Genomic DNA, 23,463 nt, shown 5'->3' with positions numbered 1-23,463 from the left:
ACGAAACAGAAAATAACAAGGAAGTATAGAAATTGCCACTTAACACCAATTTTTGCACCTCTGGGAAGTTCGCCAGCAAGAGACCTTGGATTGCGCAGTCTGAGCTTGCTCCATGGTTGACAGAGAAAAGGCAATAGATAGTAACAATCAAGAAATCAATTATCACACAAATTTCCCACACATTCTGCCAAGCACTTCACCACTCACACTGACTGGTCTTCACTCTCACTTTAAAATTTACAAATTTCTTTTGCTCTCTGGGCCATGCCCAATGAACTCCACACCTCTCCAGGACTGGGAGGGATTTTTAACTTCCAGTTTTGAAGAGAGAGATAAGAGAAAATGAACCAGAGAAGTGGAAAGCCAAAAAATAAAACCAAAACTAAAAATTAGATTAAAATGTAATCAAACCAACCTGAAGGATCTGCGAAGGGCTCACGCCCACTTTGGAAAGTCCGGCCGGGAATTGCACTGATCCTTGGAGCTCCGTGGAGTCTCCTACGTTTGGAGCCAAGATTTCTGTTCCCTGCTGAGGAGGCTTCACCCAACCTCCTCCCTGATGAGAAGGGCCCCTCTGGCCACTTCTCCCTAGGGCTCCTTAATAAAACAAGTCACACAAGACAAGGAGAAACAACTCACACAAAACAGTAACAGACAGACGGACAAACAGAATCTGACCTAGGTCCCGATACTTGGGCAGTTTACAAATGTATACCCCACTAAGGGTCATACATACAGAAGGGCTCCCGAGCGTCCTCGGGATCCCCAAACCTCACTGAGGTGTCCCTCAGATCTGTGACCTGCGGCCCTCTAGACAAGTCTGTCAGCCGCCACCGAGAACCCTCATGGGCTCATAAGGCAGTCACACTGCCCACACCAAGTGCACATTTTACCTCCTAGGCGCAGGTGTTCTCAAAACCCCGAGGTGAAGCGTTGATGTCCCTGAACAGGCGTGAATATCTCGGTGGAACCTCCAAATGTTAAGTCCCGGAGAATGATGCGCTGTTCAAAGACACCAAGACCACAGTCTCATGCAATAGCAGGGGGTTTATTTTTCTTACAAGCATGCAGGGGCTGGCAGATTCTGGCTTATGCTGGATTCTAGCGCAGCCCCTGCATGCTTGTAAGAAAAATAAACCCCCTGCTATTGCATGAGACTGTGGTCTTGATGTCTTTGAACGGTGCATCATTCTCCGGGACTTAACAAAAGAAGATTCTGCTAGTCTTTTGAGGAAGAGCACTCTAGCTGGGAAGTTATCACACTAACATGGTTTGCAGAGCAACCAGAAAGGGAATGAAAAATAGCTATAATTATTACCAAGGGACCTAGGAAAGCAGTCAACAGGCAAGCACAGAGACTGAAAATAGAAGGCAGGATGAGACAGAAGTGCTATGAGGGAAGAATGCTATAAGGACAGGTCCCCTGAGTAGGCACCACCATGCAGTCTAAGGATGCGACAACTAAAACTTTCCGGGCTGAGACACAAAGAGTGAAATAGCCAAAGATTGTGGAATAATGATAAAGACTTCCAGAGAAATGACAGAGGAACCGGAAGGAGAAGAAAATGGGGGCAGGAATGAGGGAATGTTTGAAGACATGATGGTTGAGACTTGTCCCAGGGAATGACAACCATTTATGAGCAATGAATTAGCAAGCTGTAAGAGCACAAGCATTAATAAACAGTCCTTCTGGGACCTGAGTGATAGCACAGTAGGTAGGGTATTTGCCTTGCAAGCGGCTGGCCTGGATTCTATCACTGGCATCCTATATGGTCTCCTGAGACTGCCTGGAGTGACATCTGAGCACAGAACCAGGAGTAACTTCTGAGTACCACCAAGTGTGACCCTCAAAACAAAAAATAAAAAAAAAAATACAATCTCATGGGCCCGGGGAGATAGCACAGCGGTGTTTGCCTTTCAAACAGCCGATCCAGGACCTAAGGTGGTTGGTTCGAATCCCGGTGTCCCATATGGTCCCTGTGCCTGCCAGGAGCTATTTCTGAGCAGACAGCCAGGAGTAACCCCTGAGCATCGCCGGGTGTGGCCCCCCCCAAAAAAAATACAATCTCAATAAATTAAAAAAAAATAAGTTGTACCAAAGCATATCATGTTCAAACTATTGGAAACAAAAGACTCAGAGAAATTTTTGCATGGATCTGGCCTGGGAAGCTCACCTTACATACAGATAAGCCGACTTTTGTCAATAGACATGCAAGCAAGAAGAAAGGGAAGGACTTTTTTCTTCTGAACAATGTTGAAACAAAATACCCCACACCTAAAAGTCTATATCTAACACAGATTTTTGGTAAAGGAGACTTTTGATAACCTTTGATTTAGGAAAATAGATAAAATCTTGTTGCAGTTTGGATGGAATTTTTTGTTCTTTTTGTTTTAGGGTCACAGTCAGCGGTGCTCAGGGCTTACTGACTTTATACTTAGAGATCACTTCTTGCAGGGCTATGGGAACTATATGTGGTGCCAGGGATCAAGCCAGAGATGACGGTTGCAAGGCAAGTAAGTGCCCTACCCATTGTGCTATCTCTCTGTTCCCGCAACTTGAATGGGAATTGGGGAAGTCATGCTAAGAGATGTGAGTCAACAGGAAAGAGATAAACACCAGATGATCTCATTCATATGATAAGAGTAAAGAAACAAATGGGATCAGACAAAGGCCAACAGCAACAAGCCTAGAATAAAGCCACCTGAACTGTGATTTTTTTTTTTTTTGGAGAGGGGTGGGTTTGGGTCACACTGGTGACACTCAGAGGTTACTCCTGGCTATGAGCTCAGAAATCTTTCCTGGCTTGGGGGAACCTTATGGGATGCTGGGGATCGAATCAAGGTCTGTCCTGAGTCATCATGTGCAAGGCAAAAGCTCTACCACTGTGCTACCGCTCCAGTCCCTGAACTGTGATTTGAAGGTGCTAGTAAAAGGGACTTTGGGACAGTGGCCTAGGGATCATGGCACTCTGGTGTCACAGCACTGCAGTTATGAAACAGCCATATTGGCACTATTGTAAAAACATAGTAATAATTTTTTTAAATAAAAGTAAAACAGGGAAAGGAGAAATATAGATTTTTCTCAGATCAACAACAACAACTAAACAAAAAAAGGAAATTTGTTGCCAGTAAACATTGTTGTGTATGTAAATATTTTAGGGGATTATTATGTTACTGACCCTACCCTGATCTGTGATTGTGCCCTACCCTAGGGTGTGACCTGGCATTCTGCCCCCACCCTAGGGTAGTACCTGATTCTGCTTCCACCATTGGGTGGTATCTGATTCTGGGGGATAAAAGCAAGGGTCTGTGGAAGGCAAGAGGCTTTTGGCTGGAACTTATGCTGAGTCTTTGGACTTCAGTCTGGTCCACCAAATAAAGCTAATATTTCCACAAGCCTGACTGTCTGTTTACCCACCGTTTCACCTCAGAACCGCCAGCTGAACAGGGTGGCAGATGCATGCTCCAAGTTGGAGGGGAAATACCTCATCCTCCATCCCTCCATCAGTCAACCTCTTCAGGGGCTGACTTGCAACAAACATGTCTTCCAAAACTGTTCAAAGAAATTCTTCTGAGAGAAGCAAAATGTTAGAAACTTGAATCCTCCTAGAAATAGTGTCAGAGTTGGAACAATGGTACAGGGGCTAGGAAGCTTGCCTTGTATGTAGCCAAACCAGGGTTCGACCCCCAGCATTCTATATGGTCTGTCTAGCACTGTCCAGAGTGATTCTTTGAATGTAAAACCATTAGTTTTACATTCAAGCATCGTAGGGTGTGACCCAAAAGCAAAAAAGTGTCAAAGAAGGGCTAAATTAAGATAAAATGAAGTTAAATGTTAAAAATGTTTTGTCTCATTGGTGATGGGAATGCTGCACTGGTGATGGGTGGTGTTCTTTACATGACTGAAACCCAAACACAATCATGTATGTAATCAAGGTGTTTAAATAAAAAATATATATAAAATGTTCTGTCTCAAAAATAGCGGATTGCGGGCCCAGAGAGATAGCACAGCGGCGTTTGCCTTGCAAGCAGCCGATCCAGGACCAAAGGTGGTTGGTTCGAATCCCGGTGTCCCATATGGTCCCCCATGCCTGCCAGGAGCTATTTCTGAGCAGACAGCCAGGAGTAACCCCTGAGCAACGCTGGTGTGGCCCAAAAACTAAAAAAAAAAAAAAAAAAAAAAAAAAATAGCGGATTGCAGGTGGAGGTTCTGCAGAAAGATGTTTAAGGTCAACGGAGTTCTTAAAAATGAGGGTTGGGTGAGAAATCAAAAGGTGAAACTCCTTTGATGACCAGAAACAAGACAAAGTACACTTCAAGACTAAAAAGAGAAGGAAGAAACTACTTCATCAATGAAAGTGCCCCTTCACTCAGGACCTCTGAAAAGGCAAATGAGGTTGTGCTGAACTGAAGCAGCAGCAGAGCCTGACAATTGTAGCTGAAGACTGCATTCATACCACTCAAGGCAAACCATTCAGTTGGGGTTCCGAAATTTGCCCCAGCATGAATAGTAAAAGGGAAACTGGCTGTGTGGCTGCTGGTGTGGTGATAGGGGCTGGTGCCTGCTACTGTATATATAGACTGACTTGGGGAAGGAATGAGAGTGAGAAAATCTGGAGTGATGATGAAGAAGAAGAATGTGAAGAAGAGTCTACTAGTAATATTTCAGAGACTGGAGTTGAGAGTGGGAAAGTACCTAATGCAGGGTTGGAGCTGGAGCTAGACTTCAGCGTGACTCAAAGGTCAAGATTGAGGTGGGTGTGCAACTTGAGAGTAGTTCAGATGTAAAGATGGAAGCCAACTTGAAAACCCAGAGTGGAGGTGGCCGAGAGGCCAAGGCCAAGGCCCTTTTCTGCACTCTAAAAGAACAGACAGACAAGTGCAAAGGTTGGTAGAGAGATCAGGCTGGGTAACATCTCTTGGACCAGAACACTTGCACAAAGTTTACCCTTCCCAGGAGGCAGAAATGGAAGCTGAAACCCTACCAAGAGAATGACTAGGTCTTGGAATAAGTCAAGTGGAAAACCTAAGAGAAAGGCTAAAAGTAAGAGCACAAAGACTCTGGCTACATTATGGACTGTTTGCAGGGGTAAATTCAACTTTCCCTATAAAATTGATGATATACTGGATGCTACTGACCTTCAAAGGGCTCTTAACATCCTAGAAAGAATGAATGATCCATTTATTCAAGAAGTATCTTTGGTCACTTTGGGCAATAATGCAGCATATTCATTTAACCAAAATTCTATTTGTAAATTGGGGGGGGGGAATCCTACCAATTATTGCAAAAAAGATAAAAACAAGAGACCCAATTACTAGGGAAGAGGCATACAATGCCTTAAATAACGAGTGTGAATATTAAAAACCATGACAATATTAAGATATTAATCAGTCCAGTGTGTGATGATACTATGATCTGTCCTATGAACTCAACTGTACAGATGGCTGGACTAAGACTGTTAACCAACATGACTGTGATCAATCATTACCAACATTTGCTTTCCTATTCTTTTCCAGATTTTTTTGCTTTGTTATTTCTGGAAAATTACTTCAGCAAGATTCAGACTGTGAAACTAATGATAAACTTTACTGAAAACCCAGCCTTGACAAGAGAGCTGATTGCTTGTAAAGTACCATCTGAATTGATTTCCCTCTTTAATAAAGAATGGGACAAGGATATTATTCTTAATATTCTCACCTTATTTGAGAATATGATAACATAAAAAGTGAAGGACTCGGGGCAGGAGAGATAGCATGGAGGTAAGGCATTTGCCTTGTATGCAGAAGGTTGGTGGTTCTAATCCTGGCATCCCATATGGTCCCCCAAGCCTGCCCCAGCGATTTCTAAGCATAGAGCCAGGAGGAAGCCCTGAGGGCTACCGGGTGTAACTCAAAAACCAAAAAAAAAAAAAAAAAAAAGTGAAGGACTCTATCTAGAAAAGAGTTCAGTAGAAGTTCCCTTATTTATTTATTTATTTTTGGTTTTTTGTTTTTGGGTCACACCTGGCAGCGCTCAGGGGTTCCTACTGGCTCTACACTCAGAAATCGCCCCCAGCAGGCTTAGGGGACTACATGGGATACCAGGATTCGAACCACTGTCCTTCTTCATGCAAGGCAAATGCCCTACCTCCATGCTATCTCTCTGGCCCATGTTCCAAACAATATTATGGTCACTTTTTAGTTTGCACTTGGGAATGATGCATTTGAATTGTTGTTGTTGTTTTTGTTGTTGTTACTCACAGTGCTTGTATGGCAGAAATAACTTTAGCTGCTATTTCATAAAAATAGGTATCAGGCCATCAATAATGACGCTAATTGTTACGTTTGTTCTAAAGTAAATTGTTTGAAGGATGCCAAAAGAATACTAGTTTATACAATGAAGTCATTTATTAATACTACTATGTAACCCAGATTGAGATGTGCCTATTCTTTTCTCTACCAAAATTGATAGAACTCATTTTGTTTTTGGTTTTTTTTTTTTGTTTTTTTTTTTTTGGTTTTTGGGCCACACCCGGTAACGCTCAGGGGTTACTCCTGGCTATGCGCTCAGAAGTTGCTCCTGGCTTGGGGGACCATATGGGACACCGGGGGATCGAACCGCGGTCCGTCCAAAGCTAGCGCAGGCAAGGCAGGCACCTTACCTTTAGCGCCACCGCCCGGCCCCAGAACTCATTTTGAATATGATATATGTCTGTAGTGTTTTACATATATTCATCTAAAATTTGTGTTTCATCAATAAATTTGTCTTTTAAATGTTAAAAAAATGTTCTGTCTCAACAGAATTTCTAGATAACTGTTAAACATGTAAATAATACTGGTAAATGAAAACATAGACAAGTGAATGACAGAAAAGTTATTGAGGATGGCAGGCAGGAGCTGGTAATGCTTCCTGAGATCAGATTTATACTCAGTGTATCCAAATCCAAATCCAAAATGTAACGCAATAAAGTGAGTGCTATTTAAAGGTGGATTTGGATTAGGCTGTAGAGATGTGTTACAAAATCATTGAAATATATTTTCTTTGGTCCCACACCTGGCAGTGCTTACCTAATATGGTTTCTAAAACATATTTTTAATAAATATGATTGTTATGGTTGGAGAAAAAAAGAATATATGCTCAATTTAGATCAGGGGTCTCAAACTTGCGGCCCGCGGGCCGTTTGCGGTCCTCTGTACAACATTTTATGGCCCCCTGCCCTAGAGGAATTCTTTTTTGTTTCGTTTTGTTTTGTTTTAGTTGTTTGGGTCACACTCCCCAATGTTCAAGGCTTACTACTGACTTTGCACTCAAGGATCACCCCGACTTTGCCTCCTGCGGCCCCCAGGTAAATTGAGTTTGAGACCCCTGATTTAGATCAAAGAGGACCAAAAAAAGCACATTTTAAAAATCCAAACTATATCGAGGCTGGAGAGATAACACAGCGGTAGGGCATTTGCCTTGCATGCAGCCAGCCAATCCAGTACAGAAGTTGTTCGAATCCCAGCATCCTATATGGTCCCCAAAGCCTACCAGGAGTGATTTCTGAGTGCAGAGCCAAGAGTAACCTCTGAGTGCCATCAGGTGTGACCCAAAAACCAACTCCCCCCAAAAATTTAAAATATAGGGCCAGGGAAAGAGCACAAAGGTTTAGAGTACATGCTTTACGTACTGTGGTTTAATTCCCCAAACACAGCTGGAACCTGGGGGTGATCTCAAACACCCAAACTATTCAATGACTAAAAAGCAACTAACAACATAAATAATATTAGTTCAATTGTGTCAAAAATTAATTTAAATGTGAGTAGCTTAAATATTCCTACGAAAAGACAGTTTGTCTGAACAGATTAAAAAATAAGATCCAGGGTCTGGAGAGATAGCACAGCGGCGTTTGCCTTGCAAGCAGCCGATCCAGGACCAAAAGTGGTTGGTTCGAATCCCGGTGTCCCATATGGTCCTCCGTGCCTGCCAGGAGCTATTTCTGAGCAGACAGCCAGGAGTAACCCCTGAGCACCGCTGGGTGTGGCCCAAAAACCAAAAACCAAAAACCAAAAAAAAAAAAAAAAAAGAAATAAGATCCGGGGACTGGAGAGATAGCATGGGAGGTAAAGCGTTTGTCTTTCATGCAGAAGGTCATTGATTCGAATCCCGGCATCCCATATGGTCCCCCAGCCTGACAGAAGCTATTTTTTGGTTTTGTTTTTTTTTTTGGTTTTGGGTCACACCTGGCGATGTTCAGGGGTTACTCCTGGCTGTCTGCTCAGAAATAGCTCCTGGCAGGCACGGGGGACCATATGGGACACTGGGATTCGAACCAACCACCTTAGGTTCTGGATTGGCTGCTTGCAAGGCAAACACTGCTGTGCTATCTCTCTGGACCCAGGAGCTATTTTTGAGCCTGGAGCCAGGAGTAACCCCTGAGCACTGCCGGGTGTGACCCAAAAACCAAAAAAAAAAAAAAAAAAAAAAAAAAAAAAGATCCAGGGCCAGAGAAATAGCATGGAGGTAGGGTGTTTGCTTTGCATGCAGAAGGATGGTGGTTCAAATCTTGACATCCCATATGATCCCAGGAGCAATTTCTGAGCTTAGAGTCAGGAGTAACCCCCGAGCACTGCCGAGTGTGACACCCCCCCCCCCCAGAAAAAGAAATAAGATTTTTGTAATGTTGTTTAAAAAACACTTATTGTATGTCTCAAAATGGTACAATACATGAGTGAGTCCTTGAGTTTGATCCCTGCCACATGTCACCCTGAGCACCACCAGGTATGGCCCTGGTGGTTCCTATCTGGATTCACCAGAAATGTGCTTCTAGCAACACTGGGTAAAGAGCCATCCCCAGTAAATAATAACACTGGGTGTTGGAGACTCACAGCTCTCAGTCACCCAGATTTGCCAGCAGAAAGCAGGAAAGACAAAGCTGCATTGACAGCTTACTCTAAAGACATTCAAGAAGGCTCAGTCTGACAAGGTCAGCACGAAGGAGACATTCACCCAGACACCACAGTCTGTACCCAAGGACAAATGTAAACAAATCTGAGAGGTCTGGCAATGACTTTTTAGAAACAACCCCAAAAGCATGACCCATGAAAGAAAAAAATTGGATAACTTGAACTTGAATCAAATCCAAAACATGCTTTGCAGATGACACTGGTGAGGGAATATAAAGATAGGCCACAAACTTTGAACAAACTTTTGTAAAACAGATACTTCATGGAGGATCTGATTCCAAAATACACAAAGTATGTTACATTATTGATCCTTAAAAAAAAATACCACCCTATTTAAAAATGGGCAAAAGTGCTCAGTTTGAATAAGAATGGGGTGCTCACTTTCTCCCTAGCCTGGGGAGTGCTGAGAGGCTTGGCAGGCCCCCAGCCATCCTTGTCTTTTTCCCCTGACTCCAGGCCTTCCCTGGGTGCCAGCTCAGATGGCCAGAAGTGGGCTCAGGTGGACTCTTAGTGGTCCTCAGGTTCCCCCCTCCCTCTGTACTCCAGGGGGGAGGTGGATGGGGAGGAGGGCTTCCGGTTTCCACTTTGATTCTGGAGACCAGCTCTTGCCAGGTATGGGGTTTGGGGAGGCCCCATACCAGAGCCTTTCTCCCTAGCCTGGGGAGTGCTGGGAGGCTTGGCAGGCCCCCAGTCGTCCTTGTCTTTTTCCCCTGACTCCAGGCCTTCCCTGGATGCCAGTTCAGATGGCCAGAAGTGGGTTCAGGTGGACTCTTAGTGGTCCTCAGGTTCCCCCCTCCCTCTGTACTCCAGAGGGGAGGTGCATGGGGAGGAGGGCGGGCAGACATTTGGCTTCCAATTTCCTCCTTGATTCTGGAGACCAGCTCTTGCCAGGTATAGGGTTTTTCTCCCCTGGACTTCAGTCTTTCCCTGGGCATCGGTCTAGGTGGACTCTATAGGGGTCAACAGGCTTTCCCCCTATCTCTCCCTACACTAATGGGAATGCGCTCTGGGAGGAGGGCAGGCTATTCCAGCACTGGTTTATGTTGGGACAGTCAGTGGAAATTTTTTCTCTTTGTTTTCATATTGATATTATTGTGTGCATATGTTCTATATATCCATAATATTCATCTTGTATTGGGACCTTGATACTGCCCTACAAAGCTCATTTCTAATATTTTACTGCCTCAGTCCCAACCCTTACTTCCCCCCATCCTCCCATGTAGGTGCAGCTAATGACATGAAGCTCACCACATAGAGTGATGAGTGCAGTTAGAGAAATAGCTACACTGAAAACTATCATAACAATGTGAATGAATGAGGGAAAAAGAAAGCCTGTCTCGAGTACAGGTGTGGGTGGGGTGGGGAGTAGGTAGATCTGGGAAACTGGTGGTGGGAATCCTGCACTGGTGAAGGGGGATGTTCTTTACATGACTGTAATTATACAACTACAATTATATTTGCAATCACGGTGTTTAAATAAAGATAATTAAAAAAAAAGAATGGGGTGCTCAAAGGAGGTGAAGTGCTAGATATAATACACTTCCAGTAACAGTGTTACAAAATACCGCACCTTAAAGAAAAAGAGGAAAAGTGCCTGCATGGAGACAAGCTGAGGGGTGGGAAAGAAATTGAGAACACTGATAGAGAGACTAAAACTCAATTTTACATTTGAAACTCAATCATAAATAATTTTGTAACTTGGTAAGTCACAGTGATTCAATACATTAAACAAAGAAAATGAATCAAAGATCTCAGAGGCTATAGAAGAGGACAGAAGGAAACAAGCATTTGAAAAGACACTTCACATTATGTGTTTAAAAAGTAAACAACTGGGGCCGGGAAGGTGGCGCTAGAGGTAAGGTGTCTGCCTTGCAAGCGCTAGCCAAGGAACGGACCACGGTTCAATCCCCCGGCGTCCCATATGGTCCCCCCAAGCCAGGGGCAATTTCTGAGCACATAGCCAGGAGTAACCCCTGAGCGTCAAACGGGTGTGGCCCAAAAACCAAAAAAAAAAAATAAAATAAAAAAAAAATAAAAAGTAAACAACTATAAATTCAAAGAGGGACCATGTCACCTTATGCTGGACTGACAAGGTTTCCCAAAACAAACACCACCAGCAGCTGGCTAGCTTGTGGAGCCATCAAACTCTGGGTAGGGGTGAGAGGTGGAGGATCACCAATAATACAACCAACCACCTTGTAAGAGAATTCAGCAATTTCTTACGAAACAAAACTTATTCTTATCATATGATCTAGCAATTGGTCTCTGTATTTTCCCAAAGGAATTGAAAACACACCCACACGAAAACCAACACGCAAGAGTTGAAGGCAGCTTTATTCATAATTGTCTCAAACCGAAAGAACAAGGAGTCTTTCTGAGAGTGAATGGCTATGTGTTAGGTCAGAGCATACCTATAGTATTCCGTGCTAAGCAAAAAGCACTATCACATCGGTAAAAGATACAGAAGACACCTATCAGAGCATTGCTAAGTGGAAGAAGACAGTTTTTAGAGAATATACAGGACCAGAGAGAGAGAACAGCTGGTAGGCACTTGCCTTGCATCAGCTGATCCAAATTTAATTCCCAGCACCTCATATTGTCCCCTAAACATCACCAGTCGTAGTCCCAAAACTAAAACAAAAACAAAAACAGTGGTAGAGCGTTTGCCCTGCACGAGGCTGATCCAGGATGGATCTGGGTTCAATTTTCTATATCCTATATGGTACCCCAGTCTGCCAGGGGTTATTTCTGAGTGCAGAGCCAGGAGTAACCCCTGAGCACCATTGGATGTGGCCCAAAAAACAATCAATCAATCAATAAAGTTTTTTGGTTTTTTTTTTGGTTTTTGGTCCACACCCGGTAACGCTCAGGGTTACTCCTGGCTATGTGCTCAGAAGTTGCTCCTGGCTTGGGGGACCATATGGGACACCGGGGGATCAAACCATGGTCCGTCCAAGGCTAGCGCAGGCAAGGCAGGCACCTTACCTTTAGCGCCACCACCCGGCCCCTCAATAAAGTTTTTAAAAAAGAGTTCTAGGGGCTGGAAAGATAGCATGGAGGTAAGGCGTTTGCCTTTCATGCAGGAGGTCATTGGTTCAAATCCCGGTGCCCCATATTGTCCCCCCGTGCCTGACAGGAGCAATTTCTGAGCCTGGAGCCAGGAATAATCCCTGAGCACTGCTGGGTGTGACCCAAAAACCAAAAAAAAAAAAAAAAAGAGTTCTAGAGAATTAAACTGTCTTAGGGAAGGAGGCTGATAAGTGCAGAGTAGGAGGCTTGAGGGCTTGTTAGAATGCATTACTTAGGCATATGTCTTCAGAGACCACAGAACTAATTGTATAAATGATAAACTCAAGTTTCCTGTAAATCTGAAATTAAACTGTTTTAAAATGCTTTATCTTTATTTCCATTAATTTAAAAAGTGGTGTGTTATTTGGGCCACTTTTAACTGTACTTAAGGGTTTACTTCTGTTTTTATGCTCAGGGATCACTCCTGGACTCAGTACCATATGCAAACTCCCTGCCCCCTAAACTATCTTTCCAATCCAATTTTTAAAAGAAAATGTATTATAACACCATGATTTAGCAAGTTTTTCCTAATACAGTTGTTTTAGGCATTAAATGTTCAAACCTCAGTCCCACTATCAGTGTGACCCCCTATTCACCAGTGTCCCCAATAATCTCTCACCCACTACCCTAGCCTGCCTCCATGCAGTCACAAACAAATTTGCTTCATACTTCAAAGGCAAATGAAATCATCAAAACTGAGAGCAGCAAGGGTTCACTTGAAATGATTGCTCTGTCTCTCCATGGTGTTACTAAGTCAGTGTCTATGGATGTTTAGTTGGTGCTAATTGAGTTTCTGTGTTTCCGATTAGGCTCACTGAGGTAGGTAGATTCTATGAAAGTTTTTCATCAGATTTTCTGGGATACTATCACTGTCTCCATCCTTATTGTTATAGGACTTCAACCTATCGACTGGGAAAAACCAAATCCTCACTGACAAACCCTTAAGACAGACTGAGTGCATGCTCTTTCCATCTGGGCCCTAAACCAAGACAAAGCAGAAAATTAATACTCTAATTAGCCCCATATGTAGGATGGGATGTTCTCTCTGGAGTGCGTACAAAGATAAAGGCAGGAGAATGGGATGTTCCCTCTGGAATGTGTACGAAGTTTAAATCAGGAGAATGGTTAAGGGAAGACTGGGCGGGGAAGGGGATGAGCGGGAATAAGGAGTTCTGTGGGAAATAGAAGGGAAGGAGACAAATGGATGGACTACAAACTGTGGGGAGCATTTTCTGAGAAGAGGTCCCAGCAGGATGCCTCAGCTGAATGTATGAATGTCTGAACCCCACTACATTATTTCTATTCTTTTTTCTTCATTTTGGGGTCACTCCTGATGGATCTAGGGGTGCCATATGTGGTTCTTGGGGGCTGAACTAAAGTTGACTTATGCAAGGCAAGCAAACGCCCTCCCTTTGTATGTCACTTCTGCTCTCTACCAATTTTGTAAAAATTTGAATGGTAGTCTTGGTAGCAACCAAGCATGCTCTGATATGATGTGAGCTACACTACCCTGAGGAAATATTTGGAACCTCCTGGATTGGGGCCCCTTGCCCTCATAACAGGTTGTAGTACAGAGCAGCCCTGAGCAGTCTGGATAGCAGGGACAGGAGATGAGTCGTGGAGATATATGTGGGGACTATGCTGCCCTTAATACCCCTTCTGGGTCTCAGCGTGGTGTACTGTTTCCCTGTCTCTTCTGACCAATTTCAGACAGAAAAACCTTTCTAAGAAGAGCAGAAAGCATTTTTGTAACCCCTGCCCCAGATTTCCCCAGTGTCTACACAGCTGACCACATCTACTCACTCCCCTGCCTGGAAAGTCCTGTTTACATTCTCATTTAGCAACCAAGCAAGTCCTCTGCAACACATCTTTTTGTCTTCATTCTCACATCAATAAAGAACACTTTGAAGACCGAGGGTGCAGACTTTGCCAAAGGAGCCCTAGATTTAGTCCTCAGTGCTGCCAGATTGCCAGAGCATGGCCAGGAGAGACTCAGGAACACTGGAGGAGTGATTGCAAACCTCTGAGCAATCCCTAAGGAGTACTTTCTTAAGGCCTAACAGACGTCAGGCTATGCATGGTTTCATACAATGATAGATTTGCATGTCATTATGTACATTTGCATGCATCATTGCTCCCAGACCCCTCTGAGGTAGGGTTCATCATCAGATCCACTTTGCAGATATGAAAGCTGTGTCCTGGTAAAAGTGTGAAGTTGATGTACAGATGTGGGGGGCCAGGAACAGACAGGGATGATTTAGAGAAGCAGAAAACAGGTGAATAGCCAGTTGAAGGGGCCATCAAGACTACGCACCTCCAAAGTAAAATTCTATTACCATCTGCAGGTAAGATTGGGTTTGAATCATGAGACAGCAAAACAGGGTCAACGAAGATTTCAACTCCATGAAGAGGGCATTTATTTGAAAGGTTCATCCCAAATGTCTTGGGTTCCAACGTGAGTTGTGTGGGTGCATGAGTGAATTGTGTGTGTGTGTGTGTGTGTGTGTGTGTGTGTGTGTGTGTGTGTGCAAGGAATGGGAAGGTGGGAATAGGTGTTTGAGTCAGTTTGGGGCAGGGAGCAGCTACAAGATGTGAGATGTGAGAAACAAGATGGAGCCTAATATTTTCCACTTACACCAGGAGGTCTTTGGGGGCAAGACTAGGGCATATCACTGTCTGGGTCTGCTGGTAAGTGGCATCTGAGTCTGTACATTTTTGCATCTCCCCCTCTTTCCCCCAAAGCTCCCAGCCCACCTGACTCCAGGTGAGACCCCAAACCTGCCACTTGGGTTTCCACCCAGCATTTTTGGGGGGGAGGGCCACACCCAGCAGTGCTCAGGGGTTAATACTGGCTGTCTGCTCAGAAATAGCTCCTGGCAGGCACGGGGGACCATATGGGACACCGGGATTCGAACCAACCACCTTTGGTCCTGGATCGGCTGCTTGCAAGGCAAACACCGCTGTGCTATCTCTCCAGGCCCAACCCAGCACATTTTTACTTGCAGCTCTTTCTCCCTAGACTACACTCCCCCACAATCCTCTTGGGGTTCTCAGCTCCAAATCTCCTCAGTGCACTTCCCCTTCACTCTCTCTGTTTGACTTTTTTCTTGGAATCTGAAAGATCAGAAAGTCCATATTCCCTGCCACCAAGTTGAGTCAGACAGAGCTATCTAGTTAATCAGAAGCCAGTGTACTTTGCAGTCTGGGTTCAAACAGAGTAAGTTCCATCTCAGAGGCTCTATGCCTCAGTTTCCCCATCTGTAAAATGGTCCTCTGTGGTGGATCTTCCGCCTAGAGTAGTTGCAAGGGTGAAAGGAGGAAATCCAGGCAGCATCTTAGGACAGGACCCGCCAAGGTGCTGACAGGAAGGCTGTCTTAGTATCTTCTGGATCTAACAACAGTGAAACTCAGAACACAATGAACAGTAAGTGTGGGCATTCGAGGGAGACTGTTGGGAAGGGTCTCAGGGTTAGAGCAGCCAATCCCCTAGTCCTAAAGGCACCAAGCCTTTTAGAGATTTTTAGAGAAAGGAAGGAGATGTTGGGAAAGGGCTGGGCCAGGCCTGATAGATAGCAGTAATCCAGAGCAGTAATTAATTCTACAAGACAATTCTATAAGTTTGGAACTAGGTCGAATCCTGGAGCTATTGTGTGGGAGAGGGAGAGGGCTCAGGAGGTGGGCCAGGGTGCCCCCCAAAGAGAAGCGGGAGCCAGGCAGGCTAGGGCAACGCCTATGGTGGAGAGGGAAGCGTTCAAAAGGGAGGAGGAGGTGATGATGAAAGATGGTGAAGTGCTATGCATAAAGCCCTCTCAGCTACAGTCCTGGAAACCACAGTGCAAAAACTTTTCCTAAAAAAAAAATTTTAAAGCTCTTTTCCAAGAAAGAAAGACTGGTAAGTGGGAGGCAAAAATGGGGTGAAGGGAGGTGGACACTGGAGAAGGGACTGGTGTTGAAACATTTGTATGCCTGAAACTCAATCATGCCTAGAATAATTTTATAATTTTACAGTGATTAAAAAAAAATAAGTGGAGGGGCCATAGAGATAGCATGGAGGTAAGGCATTTGCCTTGCATGCACAAGGAAGGTGGTTCGAATCCCAGCATCCTATATGGTCCCCCGAGCTTACCAGGAGTGACTTTCTGAGTGTAGAGCCAGGAGTAACCCCTGAGCGCTGCCGGGTGTGACCCAAAAACCAAAAAAGAAAAAAAAAAAGTGGGGACAGGGAGGTGGTAGCTGGGGCTCCAGAGGAGCCAGGAGAGGGTGGCGTCGCTGGGCGGGGCTTCTGGGGCGAGTGGGCGTGATCATCCAGTGGTGGGCGTGGTTTGTGGTAGGCGTGGCGAGTCGGTAGGGGGCGTGGTCAGGGCGGGCGCAGGAAGCCGCCCTAGGAAAGCCCCGGCGAGCGCAGCCTGCGCTGCAGCCAGACGCACCCCACTTTCCCTGGATGCGGCGTGGCGGATGGGACAGCGCACGCAGGTAAGACCCAGGACTTGGGGTGAGCTAGGGTTGGAGGGGAGAGGTCCGTTGAGAAGTGCCAGCTGTTTGGGTCCTCAAGCAGCGGGGATCCCCACAATTTCCCCACTTGGGCGGGGACATGTAGGCGAAGGCTTCCCCAGGCTTGGGAGTCGCTCTGATCCCCTGTGCCACCCCCCAAAAAAAACTCCTGCTGCGACCCGGGGGTAGCTGGGTAGAGGTGGGGAATGGGCTGCGGGTGAGGATGAGCGGGAGAGGATGGGCGAAGTCCTGAAAACTGAAATGAAATTGGAGACTTCTCTGGATTCAGGGAAACCTTTGGTCTTCTTATTTGAATATTAGATGGACCTAATAATAGCGGCCGTCTAGTGGGACTTTGTTCCAGTTCACCCAGATGGCACCAAGTGCAGCTTGATGGTAGGTTCCTGGGGGGGGGGGGGCTCTAGTAGTTGGGGCCATGTTTCAGAGGGGACCTCGAGGGCAGGGCTGCTGCACTGACTGGTCCCCGTTGAGGTCTATCTGGAAGAAATGCAGACAGACACCCCTTCCTCCACCCTGGACCCCTCATCCATGTTTCCAAACCACCCCCATAAAATAAACCACTCTTCTGGGGGATTTGGCCAAATGCAGACTCCCAGGCCCCTTCTAGGAAATGTGACTCAGTAAACGAATACGAATTTGAATAGGAATAGGAATTTTTTTCTTACAAACAACAGCCCTGATTTCCTGTCGTGAGACCAAGACTAGAGGGTCAGTCACAAACTCTAGCACGTGGCTGAACTGAGCTGATGCTTCAGCACGTAGCTGACCTTAAGTGTCCCCAAACCTCTGGGGGGTATGACCGGCCCTGCAACTCCACCCCCCTGGGGCTGACCAGAGCAAAGAATTAGTTGCAGCTTTGATCATTTATTCTAGTGCTAAAGTCCTTTAGGGGAGAAAGAGGCTTCAGTGTAGTCCTGAGCACTGTGTGCTCCATAGTCCCCATTGGGAATTTGAGTTTTGCAAGCTTCCCCTCGAATGCATTCCCCTAGACTCAGGAATCTAGCTGAGGGGAGTGACAGCTGCCCTCAAAGGGTGCCCGCTGGACCTCAATGATCAGGTCGCTGGTTTTCAGCCTCCTTCCCCAGAGGGAGCACTAGGAGAGAGAAATCTCACTGGGCAGGCCTTTAGGACTGCTTTCACATCGCAGGGACCCTGAGCCAGCCTGGCAAGAGGAGTAGAGGCACCTGGCAGGTAGAGGATGGGTGGGAAAGGCAGGCTGAGTAGCAGTAGTGGGAACGTCCTAGATCGAGTCCCCAGGGCGCTGCAGAGGGGTAGAGGCATGGTGGATGGGAAGGAAGGTGGGTCTGGATGCTGGGCAACCCTGAGAAGAGTCCCATTCTCTGAGCTCAGAGCGACTCCAGGCCCCACCCTGGACCTCTGAAGTCAGGCTGGAGGAAAGCCAGGTGTAGGCGGCAGGAAGGCCAACCAGGAGAGTTGCCCCACTTACAACATGCGTTTCCCAGCAGGTCTGGGAGGACCTGAGGATTTCCACATTCTGCCTAGTGACTCAGTAACCAAGTGGTTTTGCTTTTGGTCGAGTACAGTCCCTAGGCTGCAGAAATGCCTGGCAGCAGGGAGGCTGGTTCCTAAAGCATTCCTTTTCCTGGGGCTCAGATTCAGAAAAGAAATGAAGGAAGTGTCAGCCCAGAGACCCTTTCCAGGACCCCTCCCCTCATTAATCACACACACACACACACACACACACACACACACACACACACACGAAATGAAGGAAGTGTCAGCCCAGAGACCCTTTCCAGGACCCCTCCCCTCATTAATCACACATACACACACACACACACACACACACACACACACACACACACACACACACGAAATGAAGGAAGTGTCAGTCCAGAGACCCTTTCTAGAGGGAGCTGGGTGAGCCACAGCCCCATCTCTGTTATGTTTTTCTACATTTTTTTGGTAAAATTAGTCTCTTTGTGAGGGCCATAATGTAACTCTGTCGATAAGGCTCTCACCAGAATGTGTCCACAGCCATCTTTATCTTTATTTTAATGTGTTTGTGCCTGTTAGGAAAGTACCATTTGCAGGCTGTAGGGCAGGAGGGATTCTGAACTGGGTTGCCCTGGTCTAGGGCTGGCTTTGCAACTTGCTGTGAGGCTGAATATCCTGGACCTCCATTTCCCCACTTGTGAACTGAAGGCAGGTAGGTCCCTCTCATCCTGTAGTGGTGATGCCAGGAACTGGCAAAGGTCCCACATGTAGAGCAGTGCCTAATGTGGAATCTTGTGAAATAACTGAGCGACCCCCTATTGTGTGGGGTAGGAACCTTCATGCAGGTGAGGAAACAGGAAGAAAAATGTGTGCAACGGTCTGGCCTATGGTCCAGAAGGGACAGAGGAGTAATTCCAATCCACCCCTCTCTCCTTTGCTGGGATTATGAGGAAGGCTCTTTCCCCATTTTCTGGCAGCAATGGTGAATGAAGTTCTTTGACTTCAAACAGCAGGTAGGCCACAGACAGTCAGAGCCTTTGGGTTCCACTCTAGCTATTTCCTGTCTGTGCACTGGAATGGAGCTGCTGGGTCTCTCTGAGCCTCAGTCTGTTTATCTGATAACTCAGGGTACCCAGGCAAGGTAGGGGAGGCATCTCTGGGATTGCCTCAGTAGGGCACCTTATCTTGACTCAATGACCATTTCTCTCCCAGTTAGGGTTACACCTGCATTTATCACCCAGTTCTCTCACTCATTTCTTCTTCCTATATTTATTAAGCTCATCTGTAGGCCAGACATAGTGGGCCCAAGACTTGCTGCCCTGCGGTTCATGTCAGAGCAGAGAGACAGCCCCTCTCTTTCCTGTAATCACAGAGTCACAGCTCTGAGTTTCTCAGCCAGAATCAGATCTGGAATAAACTCTGGGGACAGGGAGGGGGGTTCTTTGGGGTGTGAATGGCTGTCCTGGTTGAATGTCCCTGAAGCAATATTCCTGTGATTAATTTTTGAGGCACTGTTCTAGATCCATAGGGGGCTGGTGGTAGGGCCAGTTAGTTTTTTGTATGTTTGTTTGTTTTGGGTCACATCCAGCAGCACTCAGGGGTTCCTCCTGACTCTACACTCAGAAATCGCTCCTGGCAGGCTCAGGGGACCATATGGGATGCCGGGGTTCAAACCACCGTCCTTCTGCATGCAAGGCAAACACTTTACTTCTTATTTGGTCATTCTGGTATCTCTCCAGCCCTAGTTCTAAAAGTCTAAAAGGCACCTTTCTAGAAATCAGAATGACCAAATTAGATGCTGGAGCACACTGGCCCCTGTGTCTGCTTTATTCTTGCCCCATGGTGCAGTGGAAGCTGGCATGAGGGTATGATCAGTGGTCTGAGGGGGATATTTAGAAAGACTGAATGGCCGGGAACCCATGAAACACTTCTTGTCCTCTTCCTGTCCCTCACTTCCGGCTCTGCTGAATGTTCTCATCTGTCTCAATGGGCTGTCTTTGCCTTTCCAAGAAGTGGTGGTTCCTTTGAGGTTTTATGTATGACTTTAACTGACTCTTTCTCACTCTTAGGGGTAGGGGGGCCCCCTCCAGATGCCTCCTCACCTCCTCAGAAGGGCTTAAATAAGTCAGGGTCTCCACAAAGCAGGCCTAGCACTCTGACTCACTACACATTGCTCCAGGAAGAGAAGGAGGAAATGGATTTGGGGACAGGAACCTCTTTCTGGATATGATATCTCATCAGGTTTTAGGGATGGGAGGACAGAGCCACCCCATACCAGCTCCAAGCTCAGTGCTCATATTTATTCTGTTTAAGTAGCAGGGTTGGGACCAAGACATGGCTCAGTGGTCAAGTACTCATCTTGCATATAGGAGGCCCTGGGCTCGATCCCCAGCATCACACACAAACACACTAAAAAGGCTTAAGAACTAGGGACATGGCATCTAATGACACCCATCTGAACATGTGTCCTCTTCCCTTGGGCTTGACCACCTGATGGGGGAAGGTCATTCTTAGGAGGCAGCCCTCACTTTTATTTTTTTTTATTTATTTTTTTGGGGGGGCCACACCCGGTAATGCTCAGGGGTTACTCCTGGCTATGCGCTCAGAAGTTGCTCCTGGCTTGGGGGACCATATGGGACGCCGGGGGATCGAACTGTGGTCTGTCCAAGGCTAGCGCAGGCAAGGCAGGCACCTTACCTCTTGCGCCACCGCCCGGTCCCAGCCCTCACTTTTATTGAGGCAATGTTGGTTTTTAACATTTTCAGGGCAGGAGGTTTCCCTAGCTTAGACCTGATGTATGGGAGCTTGTGTCTTTCCAGGACACAGGCAGCCTGTGCAAAGGCTCTGGGGGTGGAGCACTATGGCATCTGACTCATAGCAGGGAAGCTTCTGTGATTGGACAGAGTTAAGGGAGCTGAGGAGGAGTAGGGGCAGAGATCAGGGGGTTAAACAGGAGCCAGACACCTGTTATCTCATCCAGCTTACATACTCACCTTGCCAGGAAGGAAGTACTCTATCCTGATTTCATAGGCAAGGAAACAGGTGGGGGATGATTTAGTAACTTGCTGGTGGTCACAGGGCTGGAAGTGGGCAGAGCAGGGCTGGGGGTCCCCATTTTCATCACCAGACATGGTGCTCAGAGGATAAAGGACTGACTGCCTTGGGCTTAGGATCTTGCTGGAGTGCTCTCCTGGCTTGCAACCTTGGCCAGGACCAGCCACACAGATGCGATATCTTTCTTTTTTTTTTTATTTGTTTGTTTATCTGTGTTTATTTGTTTGGGGGCCACACTCAGCAGCTCTCAGGAGTTATTCCTGGCTCTGTATTCAGAAATCAATCCTGACAGTCTTGAGGGACCATAAGGGATGCTAGCGGTTGAATCAGCCACATGAGGGGGTAGTCGAATGCAAGGCAAATGCCCTACCTGCTGTGCAATGGCTCTGCCCCCGTCCCGCCACCCCACCCGTGGATCACTTAATAGTGACCCTCAAAAGTGTGCAAGACATGAGGCCGGAGAGATAGCATGGAGGTAAGGCGTTTGATTTTCATGCAGGAGGTCATCGGTTCGAATCCCAGCATCCTATATGGTCCCCCGTGCCTGCCAAGAACAATTTCTTTTATTTTATTTTGTTTTTTTTTTTTTGTGGCCACACCCATTTGATACTCAGGGATTACTCCTAGCTAAGTGCTCAGAAATTGCCCCTGGCTTGGGGGGACCATATGGGATGCTGGGGGATGATCGAACCGCTAGCGCTTGCAAGGCAGACACCTTACTTCTAGCGCCACCTCACTGACCCCTAGGAGCAGTTTCTGAGCCTGGAGCCAGGAATAACCCCTGAGCACTGCCGGGTGTGACCCAAAAAAACACACACAAAAAAAAGTGTGCGAGACAGGGAGATCCAGCCAAACAGAGGGGACCCCAGAATGGGGTAGGGTTGAGGACTACATCTGGGGCATTGTGCTTGTGAGTTCAGGTGGACAATGGTGGTGGGGTCATCACTCCCCCCTCCCCATTTTCCTGAGCAGAAAACTGATACTCAGGGTCAGGTCTAGATACCTGAAATCCAGCTCACAGATGCCTCAATCTGGGTACATTTCCAGAGCTGCAGCCCCAGAAACCAGTGCATTTCACCCCACTTCTCAGCCTTCCAGGCCTGGGAGCAGAGTGTAAAAGAACTCAATGCCCAGGCTCAGAGAATCCAGTCCTTGAGAGCATTAGGGGGGTCTGTGGATGTTTGTGTCCTGCCCCTCCAGTGAGGGAAAGAGAGCAACTCTCTGAGCTGGCTGCCCTCCAGGCTTGAGGCCTGAAGAACCACAGCTGCTTTCCAGCAGAGCAGAGCTCAGGCCTGCTCCCATGGGAGAAGAGCTTTACTGAGAGGAGGCCCAGCTGGATTTTCCCCAAGCTTCTCCTTTCTGTCTCCACTTCCTTACTTTCGGAGCTGACAATTAACCCTCCAACTCCAGACCAGTGTTTCTCCTGTCAGACAACTCAATCTCCCTTTTTTCAGGGAATCTTCCCACTCAGACTGTCTTCTGATTTTGAAGAATTCAATCTGATTTTGGTTTTGATTCAGGGAGTCTTAAACGGCATAGATTTCTGGGCCAGGCAGGAGGAAGACAAGCAGTCACTTCCTTGGGTTTGGGGCCTAGCTTCTGTTGGTACAACCCTTTGTAGCAGCCACACCCCACAGAGACTTTTGATAACCTGTTTCCTGCCCTTCCCACATCTCTCCTCTGCTGGAGCTGCAGTAATTATTTTCCCATTCTGAGATTCCTGGTCTGTGGCTGGTAATTATTTTCCATCTTCCTTGTTTTCTAGTAATTCTAATTCAGGCTGTAATTTTTATTTCTGAATACTGCTTTGGCTTCTTTTCACAGGCCTCATCACACAGTGGCATTCGCTGCTAAATTTTAAAGTATTGTGGCCAATATTTGTGGTTTCTGTGGTATCTGTGATGGAGAATTTATAGGATTTTATGGCCAAGCTTTCTTTTTTTCTGTTTTCTATTAGTTCCTGTGTTTTTTGTTTGTTTTTTTGTTGTGTTTTTTTGGGCCACACCCGGCAGTGCTCAGGGATTACTCCTGGCTGTCTGCTCAGAAATAGCTCCTGGCAGGCACGGGGTACCATAAGGGACACCGGGATTCGAACCAACCACCTTAGGTCCTGGATCGGCTGCTTGCAAGGCAAACGCCGCTGTGCTATCTCTCCGGGCCCTCCTGTGTTTATATTTTAAAGAACTATTGTTGTTGTTATTGTTGGTGATGGGAAATTCCTAGAAATATATCTATTCATTCAAGTAGCTCATTGTGTTGTCCACATTTTCTATGTTTTTATATATTTTTTGTTTGTTTGGTGTTTATTTAGGTCACACCCAGCAATGAATGGTCAGGGGTTACTCCTGGCTCTGTGCTCAGGAAATTACTCCTGGCAGTGCTCAAGGAACCATATGGGGATAGAACCTGGGTTGGCCAAATGCAAAACAAGCATTCTACTCACTG

The 23,463-nt window shown here is 46.4% G+C and overlaps 1 pseudogene; it reads left to right on the top strand.

Moving 5' to 3' along the window:
• Positions 1-4,503: 4,503 nt before the first annotated feature.
• Positions 4,504-12,812, top strand: LOC126029900 (armadillo repeat-containing X-linked protein 1-like; annotated as a pseudogene).
• Positions 12,813-23,463: the final 10,651 nt, after the last annotated feature.

Source organism: Suncus etruscus, chromosome 15 (genome assembly GCF_024139225.1).
Source record: "Suncus etruscus isolate mSunEtr1 chromosome 15, mSunEtr1.pri.cur, whole genome shotgun sequence".
Lineage (NCBI taxonomy): Eukaryota > Metazoa > Chordata > Mammalia > Eulipotyphla > Soricidae > Suncus > Suncus etruscus.
This window is presented reverse-complemented; position numbering and strand designations above follow the sequence as displayed.